A 20,522-nucleotide genomic window follows, 5' to 3' on the forward strand; every position below is an offset into this window, starting at 1 on the left:
TCAACCTTGCCAAGTCTACCATAGATACTTCAGGCTCCGTTTGGAAAAACTGGGCATGAAACACCTCTTCCATTTGTTGCCAAGTCTGAATAGAACCAGGTGTAAGGTTTGTATACCATATAAAAGCTGCCCCAGATAGAGAATTTGGAAAAATTCTTAATTTCATGTAATCATTGTTGGTAAATTCACCACATTGGTCTATAAACCTGGCAATGTGCTCACCAGTTGACTGGTTTCCATTTCCATAAAAGAGGGCAAAGTTTGGTATCCTAAATCCCTTTGGGTATTCATGTAACATATCTATCCATTCTAGATAAGGCTTTTTGTAAATAGGGGTCCGGACCCTTCGAGCCATGGGTCCACAAATCTCTCTAACAATGTCAACAATATGATCCCTAGGTAACCATATTCTGTGCTGGTTGGGCCATTATTGGATGAACAAGCACAGGGTTTGCAGGAAGTCCATGTGCTTAAGGCCCTCTTGGTCTATGTAAAGGCACATTTGGGACTAGTTGTCCCTGTTGTGCTAGTTGATGTTGAGTAGGGATGGCAATTGGAACCCGGCCCGACGGGGACCCGATCCTCCAACCCCGAATTGAATGGTTATTCCTCGAAAAATACCCCCGACGAGCCGAGGATGGTATTAAAAATTGAATCCCTGATGATATTCGGGCCGGGGACGGGGATAGATGTTTCAGCCCTGGACCCGGCCCGCCCCCGCCCCCGCCCCCGCCCCCGCCCCCGCCCCCGCCCCCGATCCCGACCCGATTGCTCCCGATGTAAAATTACTATTTTGCCCCTATTTATATATAATATATGTGTGAGTGTGTATAGGGTTTGGGGCTATCTATTGGCAGACGCAGAACACCCATACACAAATATCTTCTCCCTATCTCTCTCACACACACGGCATCCGTTCCTCACCACCTCTCATTCACCGCTTTGGTCGGTAGCGGCTCCTTCCTCACCGCCGCTCCTCATCGCAGCTCCTCTTCTCTCCTTCACTAGTGGCTTCTTCTTCTCTCCCTTTTACGCTATCGTCTCTCTTTCATGGTATCTCATCTTCTCTCTCTCTTTCTCCCTCCTTGGTTTGGTCGGCGACGGCTCCTCCCTCACCTTCGTTCCTCACCGCAGCTCCTCATCTTTCCTTCTCACAGTATCTCCTTGTCTCTCTCTCTCACGGTATCTCATCCTCTCTCTCTCTGTTTTTGATTTTGTTCTTCAGATCTGAAAATGATGAAGATGAAGATGAACATGTCGATCTATGTTAGATTTGTTGATGAATGTGTTAGATTTTTTGAACTGTTTGTTGATGAAGATCAAGAAAATGAAATCTGTTGTTGAAAATCTCTCTCTCTCTCTCCCTCTAATTTGTTGATTTGTTGATGATCTGTTGTAAAATAATGATCTATTGTAAATGTGTTGATGAAGATCAAGAAAATGTGTAGATTTGTTAGATTTGTTGTTGATGAATTCTTATAAATGTGTAGAGTTGATTTTTTTTTTTTGGCCGGGAAATTTTCGGGGTCGGGGAAACCCAATCCCCATTGGGGGACGGGGATGGGGGCGGTTATGGGTTCCCCGTCGGGGATCGGGGACGAAGAGTGTGATCCCGGCCCCGCCCCACCTCGTTGCCATTCCTAATGTTGAGGGTGTAATAACTCGACCCTCTTATATGATTTATTTCTTTCAATATATGTGTGATGATATGCGTGATGTGAAATTCCATGTTTAATTGTGTGAATTCCATGTTTCTATACTTGTATCTGTCGGTTATAAGAAAATCTATTGAAATTACGACCTTGGATTGAAAATTGAAAGCCTTAGAAGCACGATAATTGGAATCTGACCTTACCGTTATGATTATCATGATTTTTAGGACATATTATGAAAATTTGTAAAAATTTGATTCGTAATGACTTAATTGGATTTATTTGGCTCAACTTTTAATTATTAGACTCAAGAAGTTTAGGTCTTAGATATAGGAGACTTAGACAAAACACAAAATATCTCCTGGGAAGAGAAAAGAGAGAAAAAGAAGAGGGTTCAACAAGGAGCTTAGAATTTGGGGATTTAAGGGGGAAAATCAAGACAATAGCTCAAGGTATGTGTAAATCACTTAGAATACTCTAAATCATTCTTCAATTGGTTGAAATCAAGCCTTAAGATGAAGTTTCCTACATGTATATAAGTTAGGGTTTATGGCTTATGAGTTTGAGTGAATAGTTCTCATGAAATTAACATGGATTCCTTACATTTGTTTGCTTAAAGAGTTGATTCCTTTATTTTTATTTTTATTTGGGTTGAATTGTGAGGAATGTTTCTTGATCTTACCTCTTTGCTTGCTTTGAGCTCATGTATATATGTATATATATGAAAAGATGAAGAAAATGAAAGAATCATGGAAATTAGAGTTCTTTATGTCAAATTAAAAGAAGTTTGATCCCGTTGAGCTTGTGTTTCATGTTTAAGATGTTCCTATATCATGTTTTTGAAGTAAATTTGCTTGACTGGAGTCTTAGAAATGAGTTTGGGAAGCTTGCCTTCGATGGATTTTCAGACTGCATAAACAGAGGCCAGGACAGCATGTGCGGGGCTCATAGTCTTACGTACTGGGCTCACAGCTGCACGTGCAGAAAACAGAGGAGGCAACTCGGACATTCTGAAATAAAAGCAACTGCGGGCCGTACCTGCGACACACATTTCCGCACGTGTGGGAAACAGGGAGAAAAACTACATCTTTTTGTATATCTTTTCGACCCTCTGAATCTATTAATATGTTTTGAAAGTGAATGAAACGGAAGAATGATGAAAGTCTAGAAGTTAAGAAAAAAATGCATTGCTTATCACTTTATGTGTGTGATGTGTAGGTCACTCGCCGGAAAGGACCATCGCACGACTGGCTCACTGTGAGTAATAGTAGTGTAATGATATGTTATGCTTATATGTTGTGTTTATGTAATTTGACATGTCCTATACAAGTTATGTTTTATTGCAGATGATTGAACATTGGATCACAATGGCATATGAAATGGACCTGAGGTCGTTCTGTTCTGTTATTTTGTTGGGCCTGAGGTCGTTCTATTATTTTGCTGGGCCTGAGGCCGTTCTATTATTATAGGCCTAAGGTCCTTCTGTTATTATGTTGGGCCTGAGGCCGTTCTGGAATGTGAATGTTATATAAATATTATTCAAGACACATGATCATTTACATGTCTTCTTACATTATTATTACTCACTGAGCCTTGCTCACTCTATATTCATATATGTTTTGTAGGTGGTCAATCAAGAGGCCAGCCCTAGATCAGCTTCAGGAACCTTTTAATGGACCTGCTTTGTTAAGCCTCCAATGTTGGAGCCATTTTGTCTTTTTGAGAAGTTCCTTTAATGCCACTTTTTTGTTAAGCTTTTGGTGGCTTTTGGGTAAACATTTTGTTAATATAGTAATTTTGGATGGTTAACTCTTTGTACATAACTACATGACTTGGACTTGTGTATATATGGATTATGTATGTGGACATTCTAAATATGACATGATGTTTTAAAAACCCTGACATATAAGCACTGTTCAATAGACGTTCTGATTTTTAATTGCTTCCATTTTAAGCCCCGTTATTAAATAAAATGTTTTTGACATTTTTGTTTTGAGGCCTAAGTTCAAGCCAGTCATGGCCTAAACTTTTAAGGGCAGGTTTGGGTTGTGATAAAGAGTATGGCTGCCCTCTTGGTGCAAGTATTTGCCCTACAAAAGGTACTGCGAAGGGAACTACAAATGGAGGAACATCTGTTGTTTCTCTTTCCACCGTAGAAATTCCTTCCAACCCCTCGAGTGTGAATTCGAACACAGGATTGGTGAACACCCATGTGTCAGGCATGGGTTCAAACATAGGATTTGAAAATACTTGCATGCCATTTACTTGTGTCAACCTAGATCCACTAATGCGTATGGTTTCATTGGTAGGCATCGGTGTAGTTTGACTTGCCAGTAGTCTAGGAGGAGCTTCGTACCATGATTGAGGCATAGGTGATGGTCTCTCATGATTTTGATTACTAGTTTGACCACTAGTCTAACCATTGGCCAGTCTATTATTTTGCATAGACTGTTTATCTTGAGCCAATCTATGCTGAAGCAAATTCATGTTTTCTTCAACCTGCCTTATGACAGGTGGTTAATGAGAGGTCGTTCGATCCAAAAAGGATGTTGCCCATCTTTCCATTGTATACGTTAAGTGTTGTCTCATAGCATCGACTAACTCTCCCCATGGATTCATTGGTTGGGTAGAGGTGACAGTTGATGGTCTAGTTTCATGGCCTTATCCAATATCTTGGACATGTGTTGCACACCCTAAAGTGCTGGTCTCTTCGACCATTTGTGGACGATATGTTAAGACAGACACATCCATAGGACGTGATACTACATTATCCTCTAGGTTATACGCTTCTAACTCTCATTCTACACCTTCTTCGAGGCGTTCATTTTCTCCTTGTCTCCTACGCCTAGCCATTATAAAGGTCCGACTAGGCGTGCTAAAAATATTTGTTGGATTTTTTTTTTTTTTTTACTTTCGAAGGTTAGAGTTGTAATTTGAGCATACCAGCAAGGATCAATAAGTCCTTACAAAGATTAATAAATGCCAACCAATCAGTCAGACGATTGCTTCAAAGTTCTTTTAGCCTCAATAAAGAAGACTTTTACTGGTGGCTTATTTTAGAAGAAAACTTAGAAGAATTAATTAAAAAGTAAAGAAGGAGGAAGAGAACAGTGTTAGAATTTAAATTTCATTAAGTAAACAAATATTTACAATAGTACCTTCTCACTTCCACAGCTTCGAAAAGGATTACAGCAACGAACAGACTAGCTTAAAACTACTCCTAAGAAATTAAAATGCAGTGCAGGAAAGTAAATAACTGGAAGGAAAAATGTAAAGTAAATAAATTGATTCCTGGATCTCGTTTTGGGTCATTGCACTATCAGCATTCTCCTCTATTTATTGGCTCTAAAAATAATCGTCAAAATGGCTGATAATCGTTGAAGTAGGTAATAACTATTGAAATGATCTCCATAATCACTGAGTATGGCCTTGAACAGTTTGCTCCCACTATTCCACTCCTATGGTTGGGCTTCCCTCCTAAATTTGAATTTAAATTGTAAGCAACCGTTTTGCCACATCACCCTGGGTATCTTGATTGTTCCCATGTCTCATTGCCACTGCTATAAGTTGCCATGCGTTTGTTAATGATTGGAGACCTTTACTGATTCTCCAAATTGCTCTTTATGATCTACGTATCAAGTTGCAATAGGTTTGTACAAACTATAGCCAATGATAACATAATAACATTTTGTAATTATAATAATACATAAATTAAGCAGTTAAGAGATAAATAATGACTCGTTTACTATGTGTTATAATTTTTTATCAATCATAAACACCATATAGTAGTACTTTGAATGTTTAATAATTTTCTTAAGTATTGAGATTTCATATCATTTTTCTAAGGGTATGTTACATTGACTTCTCACAAAGGTTTTGAGAAAATACATAGAACTCTACAATTTTTGACATAATTATATGAATTTCTCTTTTTGTAAACTTAAAAAAAAATTGAAACTAATACATAAAGTGTAAAGACACACATAAATAAGGTAAAATATACATGTTAATATGATATACATGACTAATGAAATAGTAATGAAAATGTGTTAAGTGTTATTTGAATTAAAATTTTTAAGAAACTCAATGTAATTATACCAAACTTGTCAAATTTACTATAATTTTTTCTAAATTGCAAGGAAGGTTAGTATAATTTACCTTTTATCTAATTAATAAAATTTATTATGTTTGAGTATGTCAAACCCATTACTACTTTCTTTCTTTTTTATCTAATTTTATTCTAAATTTGAGTAAAAATTTTGATTTGATATGAAATATTCTAATTCTTTCATTAATTTTCAATTTTTTTTCTTATTTCAATTTCTTCATTAAATTTGATTAAAAAAAAGAAAAATTTACCTATAAATTCCATCTTGAGGAATGACGATTCGTTTAGTCCTAACGATTTTCTTGTAGACCAATTAGTCCCATTGATTTTGAAAAAGTAGATTTAATATATTATTTGAAATTGGATTTACGATTATACTCATATTTCTATTATGTTTCATCCTCCTTCTTCTTCTTCTTTTAATTTTTAATTTTTAATTTTAATTTTAATTTTTATTTTTATTTTTATTTTTTTTTTGTGCTAGAAAGATAAGATATACAATCTATAGAAATCAAATTTGGGATGAATTTTTATATGAGAATCCTTTTATTAAAACAATATTTCAAATGGAGTACAAAAATGAATGAAAATATGAGATTCTTCAAATATTCCAAAAGTATTTGGGATTCTTCAAACATTTCAAAAGGAGTACGAAACTCTTTAGTAAGTTTTGGACAAATGAATAATTTTAAATTGTAACACTCCAACATAACACTCAAACGTACCACTCCAAAAAAACTCTTTAATGTAATTTTTCAAAACGTAACACTCCTGTGTGTGTCAATTTTCCGACCACACTGCCAATCAAGCACTCAGCTGGAGAACACTGGCAGAATAGATTAAGCCCAAACAACCTGTCACAGAAAGATAAGAATCCCGCGGTGGCTCGTCCACCCGGGGACACTCCGACGATCAACTCAATAAAATATCTCTCAAAGATAATCGATAGTGCTTAACTCACTAGACAAAGCATAACAGACATACTTTAGACCTATGGGAGTGCCTCCCTTTTATAGCCAACACAATCCTAGTCCCAATAGAAGCCTAACTTCAATGGACTCAGGATTACTGCTAATCTTGGACTTCCAATAGGATTGGGATAAACTCTCTAAAAGTTATATCTTAATCCAAACTGAAGTCTTCTTATCATTCTAGGACTCTTGTGCCCTATCCGCTTATCTCGGATTCCGACATCTTCGGAGGTAACCTCGGCCTTGCTGAGATCACCTCGGCGTCATGACCAGGACACGTGGCACCTCGACTGACACGTCGGCGTCACCTTGGCCACGTGTTGGTACTCAGAAAATATATCCCCACAGCTGCCCCCTAGGTTCTATTACCTCGACATTCTGAGGTGATGGAACCTATATCGGTACTTCCTACCAGTACATCGGCTTAAGCCAAGATCATCACTATAGCCGATGTGTCTTTTTTAAAGATCAAGAATTCCATGAGCTTCTTCACGTGTATGAGTTGTCACGCATCATTACTCAACCGTTTCTGTCACGACCCCAAACCGCCCCTAGTAGTTTGGTGCCGTGATGGCCAGTAATCCATAATTACCGAAGGCCAACTTTTCAAAATCTTAACACAATCAGAGTATGGATATAGGGGGCTCACAAATGCGGAAGCAATAAATCAAACACAAGTGGTCCATAAGAGCTGTGGGTAGATCAAAGCGATGCCAAACATTCCAATTGACTTTACAACTTAAATACAACAAGTAAAATTACATGTTACATCTTGATCAAAAGGCTTCTCGAGCCGACATATACAAAATACAGCTAATACAATTCAAGAAGCATGATTTTCAAGATTTGCCGACATGCAAAACAGGGCATCGCCGACGTAAATACAAAAATAAGCCGACATAAGCACGAATCCAAATCAAACATCCAAAACGAACTAGGCGTCGCCGCCGTCCTGCTCATCACCTACATATATATAGAGGGGTGAGTACAAAACTCAGTGAATGGTACTAAAAATAAAGGTTTTGCATGAATATAGCCGAGGTCCCTCAAAACGAAACACATCAAAACTTTAACAAGACAAAGGATGAACCGTATTCATCAATCAATTATTACAAGTGTCCAAAGATGTTTACTGACATAGGCAAAGCAAGGGATGAACCGTATTCATCATTCAAATATCATAACATCGGCGAAGCAAGAGATGAACCGTATTCATCGTTCAAATATCATAACATCGGTGAAGCAAGGGATGAACCGTATTCATCATTCAAATATCATAACATCGGCAAAGCAAGAGATGAACCGTATTCATCATTCAAATATCATAACATCGGCGAAGCAAGGGATGAACCGTATTCATCATTCAAATATCATAACATCGGCGAAGCAAGAGATGAACCGTATTCATCATTCAAATATCATAACATCGGCGAAGCAAGGGATGAACCGTATTCATCATTCAAATATCATAACATCGGCGAAGCAAGGGATGAACCGTATTCATCATTCAAGTATCATAACATCGGCGAAGCAAGAGATGAACCGTATTCATCATTCAAATATCATAACATCGGCGAAGCAAGGGATGAACCGTATTCATCATTCAAATATCATAACATCGGCGAAGCAAGGGATGAACCGTATTCATCATTCAAGTATCATAACATCGGCGAAGCAAGAGATGAACCGTATTCATCATTCAAGTATCATAACATCGTACGATCCGCAATCGTTTGGTCAAAGGTATTGCGAAAGTTTAGAGTCCTCCAATACAAGGGACTTGTGCACTTGGTACTGCGAAAGTTTAGAGTCCTCCAGCACAAGGGACTTGTGTTACTTAGGCCCGTAGCCCGATTTAACAAGGACCGTATCCTTTTACACATAGTACTGCGAAAGTTTAGAGTCCTCCAGCACAAGGGACTTGTGTTACTTAGGCCCGTAGCCCGATTTAACAAGGACCGTATCCTTTCCAAAGATGGCATCAAACAAGGAGTATACTTGACACATCAAAACAAGAGCTATTTATTCATGCTAACAAAATACTTTTGTCAAAACAAGGCAAGCAAGATTTATCAAAACAAGTATAACATAGCTTTATCAATAATACCACTCACCTAGTTCTTCAGGTGTAGACTCAAAGCAAATATCAAGGACCTACAATCACATGGCAAGTCACATTCTCAAAGCAAGCTCTATGTACATGCAAATGATCTCGGCATTCTTGCCAGATCCAAGTCAAAGACAAAGCAAAATAAGCTGGGAGCTTAATCACTGCTCCCGTTTCATAAAACACACCGGGTACCGCCCAGGGCTAAGCCGAGGTCCCGTTATACAAGGTCAGGAAAAACCTGGGTTTTCCTTTGAAGAATATGAAGAACATGATCATTTGAAAGATGGGTGCAAAATCACAACTTGTTACAAAAATCTGAGTTTTCATGCCAAGAGTTCAAAGTATATGGACCTTGGTACCCATTCAAGAAAGTCATGCAAAAACAAACACAAAAGCATGGTTTTCGTTCCAAACTTTTCGATCAAAAAGAGACCTTTTTCAAGAACACATGGAAAACCGTTTTCTCTTTCCAAAATCAACTTCAAAACGATGCATGACATGCAAAACAAATCCGATCATGCAATGCAGCTAGATATTCAGCAAGAACAACCAAAGGAGGTCAAGATTCTAACCTCAAAACTCGGATTTAACGGCTCAAGCCTCAAGGATCAAGCTTGGAAGACAACTCTCACTCAAGAACTCTTCTTCCTCCTTTCTAGAGCTTCTCTCTCTAAAACAAAGATTTGAGGCAAGAAAATGATTTGTTTCAAGGTCTGTCGGCTGCCTTAACAAACAGCTCGGACACGTGGCGTTATCGGGTTGGTTCAGCTCCAAAAAGGTGATTGATAGACAAGACAAGTCTCTGACAAATCGTATGCAACAAGCTCGGGTAAGACACATCGGCAACAAGATGACATCGGCTCAAAACAAGGATCCAGCAACGGGATAGAAAAACATCGGCTAGGGAGGACGACACTTGACTAAGCTGTGCCACACCTTGGCCGGGGTGCGCCACATCTCGGCCTAGGCCATACCTGCCTGCGGACAAGGTTCAAGTGCATAACATCTCGGCAATGAATGCCCGAGGTGAAGATGGGGTTGAACAAGATCTCAAGATAGTTCTAAGTACAAGGGTCAAAGGCGGACTAAGCTCAAGATGACCTCGGCTACGCACACACATACACTAAGCAAAGAACAAAATCATGCAAGCAACTATAGCAAACCAAGGCAAGATAAGACCTTCAAATTAACATAACAAGCAAGACCATGCAAGAATGTATGCAAGTATGGCAAGAGTAAGGTGAGGGTTGTTACATCCTACCCCCCTTAAAGAAGTTTGGTCCCCAAACTTGAATTACCTTGTTCCCAGAACAACTCCGGATAACGGACTCTCATATCCTCTTCCTTTTCCCACGTGGCTTCTGTGCCATAATGCTCCTTCCATTCGACCTTTACCATCGGTATCAATCTGTTCCTCAATTTCCTCACTTGTCGATCAATAATTCTCGTTGGCTTCTCCTCGTAGCCCAAATCTTCATTAATTGTGATCTCGAAATGACCAATTACATGTAGTGGATCTCGGATGTACTTCCTCAACATCGAAACATGAAACACATTGTGGACTTGGCTCAAATCTGGCGGCAAAGCAAGTCTGTAGGCAACGGAATTAATTCTCTCAAGGATTTCAAATGGCCCAATATAGCGAGGTGCTAACTTACCTTTCCTTCCAAATATGGAAACTCCTTTCATTGGTGAGACCTTCAGGAATACATGATTCCCAACTTCGAACTCAATCTCATTTCTTCTCTGATCGGCGTAGCTCTTTTGTCGGCTCTGGGCAGTCCTAATCCTCTGTTGGATAAGTTTAATCTTCTCTGTTGTCACTTGAATCAATTCAGGACCAAGCAGAGCTCTGTCTCCGACTTCGGTCCAACATATCGGTGATCTACATTTCCTTCCATACAAGGCCTCATACGGCGCCATGCCAATGCTAGCTTGATAACTGTTATTGTAAGCGAATTCCACTAAGGGTAAATGTGTTCCCCAACTTCCTTGGAAGTCCAATACACAAAGTCTAAGCATATCTTCAAGCGTCTGAATTGTTCTCTCTGTCTGCCCATCTGTCTGGGGATGAAAGGCTGTACTAAATTTCAGCTCGGCTCCAAAAGCCCTCTGAAGACTCTGCCAAAATCTAGAAACAAATTTAGGATCTCGGTCTGAAACAATTGACATCGGCACTCCATGAAGTCTCACAATCTCGTTCACATATAGCAAGGCAAGTTGATTGGCGTTGAAGGTAGTCTTAACGGGTAGAAAGTGTGCTGACTTAGTTAACCTATCAACAACAACCCAAATTGAATCCATACCCTTCGGTGTTTTCGGCAAACCAATCACAAAATCCATGGAGATGTGCTCCCATTTCCACTCAGGGATCGGCAAAGATTGAAGAAGTCCTGCTGGTCTTTGATGTTCTGCTTTCACTTGCTGACAGTGTAAACACTGGGACACGAATTCGGCTATTTCTCTCTTCATCTTTGGCCACCAGAAGGTCTGCTTCACATCTTGATACATTTTGGTGTTCCCTGGATGGAGAGCAAACTTAGAACCATGAGCTTCCTACAAAATCTTTTTCTTCAGCTCTGGGATGTCGGCCACACATAACCTTCCTTCAAACTTGAGTACTTGGTTTTCGATGGTATACCCTGGTCTCGGCTTTGTGCCAATTTCCTCGGCTATTTTCTTGAGGAAGTTATCCTCCATCTGTCTTGTCTTTACTTCATTAACAATAGTCGGCTCTGCGGACATCGCGGTTAAACACGCCAAATTTCCTTCTGACTTCCTGCTCAAAGCGTCGGCTACACTGTTGGCTTTCCCGGGGTGATATTGAATTTGTATATCATAGTCCTTCAACAACTCAAGCCACCGTCTCTGTCTCAAATTTAATTCCTTCTGAGTGAATAGGTACTTTAAGCTCTTATGATCTGTAAAAACCTGACAAGTTGCTCCATACAAATAGTGACGCCAAATCTTTAAAGCAAATACTACGGCCGCCAATTCTAAGTCATGGGTAGGATAGTTTTTCTCATGAGGTTTCAACTGACGAGATGCATAAGCTATAACCTTACCCTTTTGCATTAATACACAACCCAAACCCTTATGCGATGCATCACTATAGACATGAAACTCTTCGTTACCTGATGGTAGTACAAGTACTGGTGCTGTAATTAACCTCGTCTTCAGTTCCTGGAATGCTGACTCCCGATCTTTAGTCCATTCATACAGTGTTCCCTTCTTAGTCAGTTGCGTTAATGGAATTGCAATCCTTGAGAAATCTTTCACAAACTTTCTGTAATAACCTGCCAAACCCAGAAAACTACGAATCTCGGACACATTAGTCGGCCTCGGCCAATTTACTACGGCTTCAACTTTGCTAGGATCTACTGAGATACCCTCTTCATTAATCACATGACCCAAAAATGAGATGGTAGAAAGCCAAAACTCACACTTGTTAAACTTAGCATACAACTTCCGTTCTCTCAAAATCTGTAAGGCAAGTCTCAAATGGTTTTCATGTTCAACATTACTCTTGGAATAGATCAATATATCATCAATGAAAACAACTACAAATTCATCTAAATATGGTTTGAAGATTCGGTTCATTAAATCCATAAATGCAGCAGGGGCATTGGTCACTCCAAAAGGCATTACTAAAAACTCGTAGTGGCCATATCTTGTTCAAAAAGCAGTCTTCTCAACATCTTCGGCTTTAACTTTAAGCTGATGGTAACCAGACCAAAGGTCGATCTTAGAAAAGACTCGTGCTCCTTGCAACTGATCAAGCAAATCATCAATTCTAGGTAACGGGTACTTGTTCTTAATGGTGACTTTATTGAGTTCTCTATAGTCAATACAAAGACGGAGTGTGCCATCCTTCTTCTTAACAAATAAAACAGGTGCTCCCCATGGTGAAGTGCTCGGCCTAATAAATCCCTTATCTAACAACTCTTGCAATTGCAGTTTCAATTCTCTAAGTTCAGCAGGGGCCATTCTATAAGGTGGTTTGGAGATCGGCTGCGTTCCCGATATAATGTCGACAGTAAACTCTATTTCTCTATCGGTCGAGTGACCAGGCAATTCATCCGGAAAGACGTCGGGGAAATCACTAACAATCGGGATGTCGGCTAAGTTAACATTTCCATTCTGATCACTCAGTATACTACACAAGTAACTTCGACACCCCTTCTGAATTAACTTACAGGCCTTAATGGACGAAATCAAGTATGGTGGGGGCACTATCCCTTTACCCTGGAAAGTAATCTCGGCTAGGTTTGGGGGTCTCAGTGTGACACTTTTCGAAACACAATTAATAGATGCATCGTTTGCAACTAACCATTCCATTCCCAGTATAACATCAAAATGAGCTAGGTCTAGAGGCATTAGATCTACTAGCAATTCAACATTCTCAATCACAACAACACATGCTCTGTAAATGGATGCAACAATCATAGATCTCCCAGATGGAGTAGACACAGATAACACATAATCAAGGGGCTCTAGTTCTCTATTAATTTTCTCGGCAAACTTAGTAGATATAAACGAATGAGTAGAACCCGAATCAATCAACACATAGGCATCTTGGGAGCAAATTAGTAACATACCTGACACCACTGCCTCAGCATTCTGAGTGTCTCCTGGTACCAATGCAAACACTCTGCCCTGTCTCATCTGTCCTTTCCCAGCATTTCCCTTCTGAATGGAACCCGAGGTATTCTCTCCTTTCTTGTTGTTATCAGCCTTTGCTTTGGGGCAATCCCTCACATAATGGCCCATCTCGCCACATTCATAACAGGCTCCAGACGTTCGTCGGCAGATCCCAAAATGCTGTTTCCCACAATCCGAACACATCGGTTTAGCACTCCCTTCCTGCCTTAGGTTACTAGTACTGCCCATGTTCGTTCTCTTCTTGGTGCCCAGCTGTCCTCGGCGATTGTCATAGTTCTGCCTCTTTCGTTGGTTTTCTCCCGAGCTCTGGTATCGGTTCAAATTAGCTTCGGCCTGAATGGCTTTGCCCAATACTTCGGCATAGGTCGGCATATCGAGTAAACTCACCCGGTCTTGAATCGGTCCACGAAGCCCACACTCGAACTTCCTGGCCTTCATATATTCATCGTTGGTCATGTGAGGTACAAACCTCACTAATTCAGTAAAAGCGCGGTCATATTCCGCCACTGTTCTGTTGCCTTGCGTCAGAGTATGAAATTCGGTGGCCTTGCGGTTTCGAACACTTAGGGGAAAATGTTTCTTGTAGAACAACTCTAAGAATCGGGTCCAGGTCAAATCTGGATTGCTCCCTCTAACAATCATCCACCACCTACGGGCGTCATCATCTAATGTGAATGCTGCCAACGTCACTTTCTGAGCGTCGGTGCTAGGGAAGATCTCGAACAACTTTTCCATCTCCAAAACCCATGCCTCAGCCTTCATCGGCTCTATACCCCCAGAGAACCTTGGTGGTCTCATCTTCTTGAACTCCCTGATCAAAGCTATCATGCCATCCCCATATAAGGCTGGTTGCGGGGGAACCTGCGGCACTGGAGGAGGTGGAGGTGGAGCTACATTTCGGCCGTTGGTCTGCTCGGCCTGAGTCGACGTAGCACTAGCGAACTGCTACCTGGTTTGCCTCAACTCGCGGGCCAAACCTTCAACTAATCTTTCCAATCTGTCCATTCTATCTTCAGGCTGATCTCGGCCAAGTGGTGGTCTACCTCTCCTCATGATACTATGAGTATGCAAGGTATGACTTTAAAACAATTAAGCAAATAACCACATAGGCAAATAGCAAATAAGCATATCAAAACAATGCACACTTCACTCAAACAACAAATACCATGATGCAACCCTAACATCTTCCTAAGGGAAATCCTATGCTCTTCAGGACTCAAGGTGTGTGAATAGCGTATACCGAGGAACTTGTGCTCTGATACCATTCTGTCACGACCCCAAATCGCCCCTAGTAGTTTGGTGCCGTGATGGCCAGTAATCCGTAATTACCGAAGGCCAACTTTTCAAAATCTTAACACAATCAGAGTATGGATATAGGGGGCTCACAAATGCGGAAGCAATAAATCAAACACAAGTGGTCCATAAGAGCTGTGCATAGATCAAAGCGATGCCAAACATTCCAATTGACTTTACAACTTAAATACAACAAGTAAAATTACATGTTACATCTTGATCAAAAGGCTTCTCGAGCCAACATATAAAAAATACAGCTAATACAATTCAAGAAGCATGATTTTCAAGATTTGCCGACATGCAAAACAGGGCATCGCCGACGTAAATACAAAAATAAGCCGACATAAGCACGAATCCAAATCAAACATCCAAAACGAACTAGGCGTCGCCGCCGTCCTGCTCATCACCTACATATATATAGAGGTGTGAGTACAAAAATCAGTGAATGGTACTAAAAATAAAGGTTTTGCATGAATATAGCCGAGGTCCCTCAAAACGAAACACATCAAAACTTTAACAAGACAAAGGATGAACCGTCTTCATCAATCAATTATTACAAGTGTCCAAAGATGTTTACTGACATAGGCAAAGCAAGGGATGAACCGTATTCATCATTCAAATATCATAACATCGGCGAAGCAAGAGATGAACCGTATTCATCATTCAAATATCATAACATCGGTGAAGCAAGGGATGAACCGTATTCATCATTCAAATATCATAACATCGGCAAAGCAAGAGATGAACCGTATTCATCATTCAAATATCATAACATCGGCGAAGCAAGGGATGAACCGTATTCATCATTCAAATATCATAACATCGGCAAAGCAAGAGATGAACCGTATTCATCATTCAAATATCATAACATCGGCGAAGCAAGGGATGAACCGTATTCATCATTCAAATATCATAACATCGGCGAAGCAAGGGATGAACCGTATTCATCATTCAAGTATCATAACATCGGCGAAGCAAGAGATGAACCGTATTCATCATTCAAATATCATAACATCGGCGAAGCAAGGGATGAACCGTATTCATCATTCAAATATCATAACATCGGCGAAGCAAGGGATGAACCGTATTCATCATTCAAGTATCATAACATCGGCGAAGCAAGAGATGAACCGTATTCATCATTCAAGTATCATAACATCGTACGATCCGCAATCGTTTGGTCAAAGGTATTGCGAAAGTTTAGAGTCCTCCAATACAAGGGACTTGTGCACTTGGTACTGCGAAAGTTTAGAGTCCTCCAGCACAAGGGACTTGTGTTACTTAGGCCCGTAGCCCGATTTAACAAGGACCGTATCCTTTTACACATAGTACTGCGAAAGTTTAGAGTCCTCCAGCACAAGGGACTTGTGTTACTTAGGCCCGTAGCCCGATTTAACAAGGACCGTATCCTTTCCAAAGATGGCATCAAACAAGGAGTATACTTGACACATCAAAACAAGAGCTATTTATTCATGCTAACAAAATACTTTTGTCAAAACAAGGCAAGCAAGATTTATCAAAACAAGTATAACATAGCTTTATCAATAATACCACTCACCTAGTTCTTCAGGTGTAGACTCAAAGCAAATATCAAGGACCTACAATCACATGGCAAGTCACATTCTCAAAGCAAGCTCTATGTACATGCAAATGATCTCGGCATTCTTGCCAGATCCAAGTCAAAGACAAAGCAAAATAAGCTGGGAGCTTAATCACTGCTCCCGTTTCATAAAACACACCGGGTACCGCCCAGGGCTAAGCCGAGGTCCCGTTATACAAGGTCAGGAAAAACCTGGGTTTTCCTTTGAAGAATATGAAGAACATGATCATTTGAAAGATGGGTGCAAAATCACAACTTGTTACAAAAATCTGAGTTTTCATGCCAAGAGTTCAAAGTATATGGACCTTGGTACCCATTCAAGAAAGTCATGCAAGAACAAACACAAAAACATGGTTTTCGTTCCAAACTTTTCGATCAAAAAGAGACCTTTTTCAAGAACACATGGAAAACCGTTTTCTCTTTCCAAAATCAACTTCAAAACGATGCATGACATGCAAAACAAATCCGATCATGCAATGCAGCTAGATATTCAGCAAGAACAACCAAAGGAGGTCAAGATTCTAACCTCAAAACACGGATTTAACGGCTCAAGCCTCAAGGATCAAGCTTGGAAGACAACTCTCACTCAAGAACTCTTCTTCCTCCTTTCTAGAGCTTCTCTCTCTAAAACAAAGATTTGAGGCAAGAAAATGATTTGTTTCAAGGTCTGTCGGCTGCCTTAACAAACAGCTCGGACACGTGGCGTTATCGGGTTGGTTCAGCTCCAAAAAGGTGATTGATAGACAAGACAAGTCTCTGACAAATCGTATGCAGCAAGCTCGGGTAAGACACATCGGCAACAAGATGACATCGGCTCAAAACAAGGATCCAGCAACGGGATAGAAAAACATCGGCTAGGGAGGACGACACTTGACTAAGCTGTGCCACACCTTGGCCGGGGTGCGCCACATCTCGGCCTAGGCCATACCTGCCTGCGGACAAGGTTCAAGTGCATAACATCTCGGCAATGAATGCCCGAGGTGAAGATGGGGTTGAACAAGATCTCAAGATAGTTCTAAGTACAAGGGTCAAAGGCGGACTAAGCTCAAGATGACCTCGGCTATGCACACACATACACTAAGCAAAGAACAAAATCATGCAAGCAACTATAGCAAACCAAGGCAAGATAAGACCTTCAAATTAACATAACAAGCAAGACCATGCAAGAATGTATGCAAGTATGGCAAGAGTAAGGTGAGGGTTGTTACAGTTTCAACCACGTGTCCTTCTCTTATTGGATCGTACTTGGTACATGCTTGTAAGTTGTCTCACGCCTGTGTGCGCCGTCTGACGAATCCGTATTTCTAGGGTCATTAATTCCCTTCTGCCGCCTTTTCGCGTTTTTGACAAAAACCTCTATTCGTCTCTTCACTTCTCACTTTCGCATCTGAAGCTTTTTTCCTCTTTCTAACTTTTCCCTTCAAGATCCTCCATTGCTCAAGCTTTCAAAGCTCTGCAACTTGCTCCGTCCATTTCCTCCGGTGAGGTTCTTGCCAATCTATTCTACTGCCGCCGTTCTTCTGACTTCGGCAATTTCAACATCGGCTTCTTTTCTCTGGTAAGTCACCATTCCTCCTAGTTTTAGTTCTTGTTGTGCTTCAAGAAATTTTTGTTTCATCATAAGTCGCCATTTACTGTTTTACTCAAACATTTTATTCATAAATCATGCCTCTGAGTGTATTTTCACGATTTTGCTCTTTACCCATGTCTTGAATACTCGCACTGTTCACAATTTTTCTGCATTTTCACCACTGTTCTTGACCTTGTACCCTTTCACACACTTTGTCACACACAGTGTTCTTGGTAGTTCACCCTTACTCTTGATTCTGAAACACGTTCTTGTTTTCTGTTTTCTAGATTTCGTGTCTTCAATTTTTGCTTCCATTGATCTAGGTTTGGGATTTGCGTGTAGAATCCTTGATTTTTAGGAAAAACTGAAACTATTTCTACAAATTCTTATTCAGCACATACTTTAGGTTTTTGCCGAGGTCCCAATAACCCTTAAAACGCCTTCATTCTGAAATCCAGTTCCTCCTAGTTAGGCTGATATCATGGGTATGTGGAAGCATAGGGTAGACACCCCGACAAAATTAGAATACTTTAGGCGAGAATTTTCCATCCCTGCCAACGTCCATCTGAGGATGGCTGGGGATGACGATTCCATCATGCCCGATGTAAACCTCATGCCTTTCCCAGTAATGGCGTTTATTGAGTGTGGACTTAGGTTTCCACTTGGCCCATTTTTCCGTGAAATCCTTCATTTCTATAAGTTGAACCCAATGCAACTTGCCATTAATTCTTACCGAATCATTAATGGTACCATAGCCTTAGCCAAACAAGAGGATGCTAGGATTACTCTTGCCGATTTCTAATACTGTTATACCATGTGTCGCCTGAAATCGAAAAAAGGCCACATCTATTACCTCAAGCCAAGGTCCACGGAATACAAAATCGTTGCCGACCTCTCAGACTCCAACAAGGGAGCGGGGGATGATTACTTCATCGTTTCAGGTAACTAGGAGTTTCAGCCAAACGATGACCTCCATCTTTATTCCCTAAGTCGAACAGTTTTCGGGGAAGAAGCTGGTAAGGGCCTCCCTTCACAAATTTTCTTGCTTTCTTGCATAAAGTTTTCAACATTCTACTCTAATGTCTACGCTTTTTTCCTTTTTTGCAGTTCTCCCCCAGCCACCAAAGGGCTTCCATCAGTCTTTCTTTCCCAACAAAGACTTCAAGAAGCTGTTGAATTTGTCAGTTCACAAGCAGAAGGCCCCTCTGCTCCTCAACTTCATCCCTACTTACAAGTCGGCTCTTCCCGACATCCCAAAAAAGAAGAAAAAAAGCCTTTCTCCTCCTTCTGCCACAACTCCACAAGTCGCTTCCACATCTCGAACAGATCAAGGGTCAACCTCTGATCCAGTTGAGCAGCCGTCAACCTCGGCTCCATACCTGATCCCACCATCTCAGCGATAGCATCGGCGACGAACTGTTTTTCTTGCCGAGATGGGCCGTCAAAAGGCTGTTGCAAAAGACCTCTTGGCCAACATCCCTTTTGATATTGACGCTCAGTCAACGCAAACCCAGCTTCCACCAAAGCAAAAAAGAATCAAGAAGGCTCAACCAAAGGCGAAGGTGACTCAGGCTGAAACTGAGGACACCTTGCCGATTTTGAAATTGGCCGAGAGCGACAAGTCCCAACCCACTGCTGGAAAGAGGCGTTCTGAGGCCCAACCATCCGAATCCCCAAAATCCATGAAGCCGAGGTCATCCTCTGCCACCACCTTGGGGTCCAAAAAACATGATGCCCCCTGGGCCCCCAAAATCACTCTGGAAGATAAGCCAGTCATGGCCAATGATAGTGCCGATGACATAAACGTCGGCGTTGCTCTCAGTACTGCTCTACTTCTTCCTGGCGATCTTGACTCGAATGCCGAGTTGAGCGAGTACAAAAACTACGCTTTGATGCTTCAGCGCTCTGTCCAAGTGAGTGTCTTTATTTAGTCATTTTTTTCTTTCTTTCTGTTCATTCCATACTTGTAATTTTTTCTAATCTTCTGCTGTGTTTACTTTCAGGCCATCCAGCATGCTCACTCTTTCTCAGTTCAATCGTTTGAGAATCGGAGAGAAGTTGGCCGATATGAAGAGGGAGGTCTCCAGCCTTCAAAAGGCCAACAAAGGTCTACAATCAAAGATGAAAAAATTGGAAGATCAGGCCGAGGCTGCCATCAAAGCCCAGACCGATGCCGAAGAAAAGGCAGAATCTATTGAGGCCATCAAGAAGGTTCTAGAGGCCCAGAAGAAAGAGGCTGAGGAAAAGATGGCCCAAGACCAACAAGAACTTCAGGCTGCCTTGGCCACAAAAGAGGCCGAAATCATGGCAGCCGATCAGAAGGGCTACAACGAAGGGGTGACCGACGTCACGACGGACTACGAGAAGCAAGTGAAGCAAGCATGCAACAAGGGTTTCACCCTTGGCTGGATGACCTTGCTGAAAAGGGTTAATATCCCCGAGGACTCCCCCCTCAGGAATGCCGATGTCCTTCCTCTGTCATTCCCCCCAACTCCAAGCCAAGCCGCCGACGACGACTCTGAGTCCGAGGAGGAGGTTTTGGTGAGGAAATCAAAA

The sequence above is a fragment of the Camellia sinensis genome, chromosome 1 (genome assembly GCF_055761805.1).
Source record: "Camellia sinensis isolate YWXY chromosome 1, ASM5576180v1, whole genome shotgun sequence".
Taxonomy (NCBI): domain Eukaryota; kingdom Viridiplantae; phylum Streptophyta; class Magnoliopsida; order Ericales; family Theaceae; genus Camellia; species Camellia sinensis.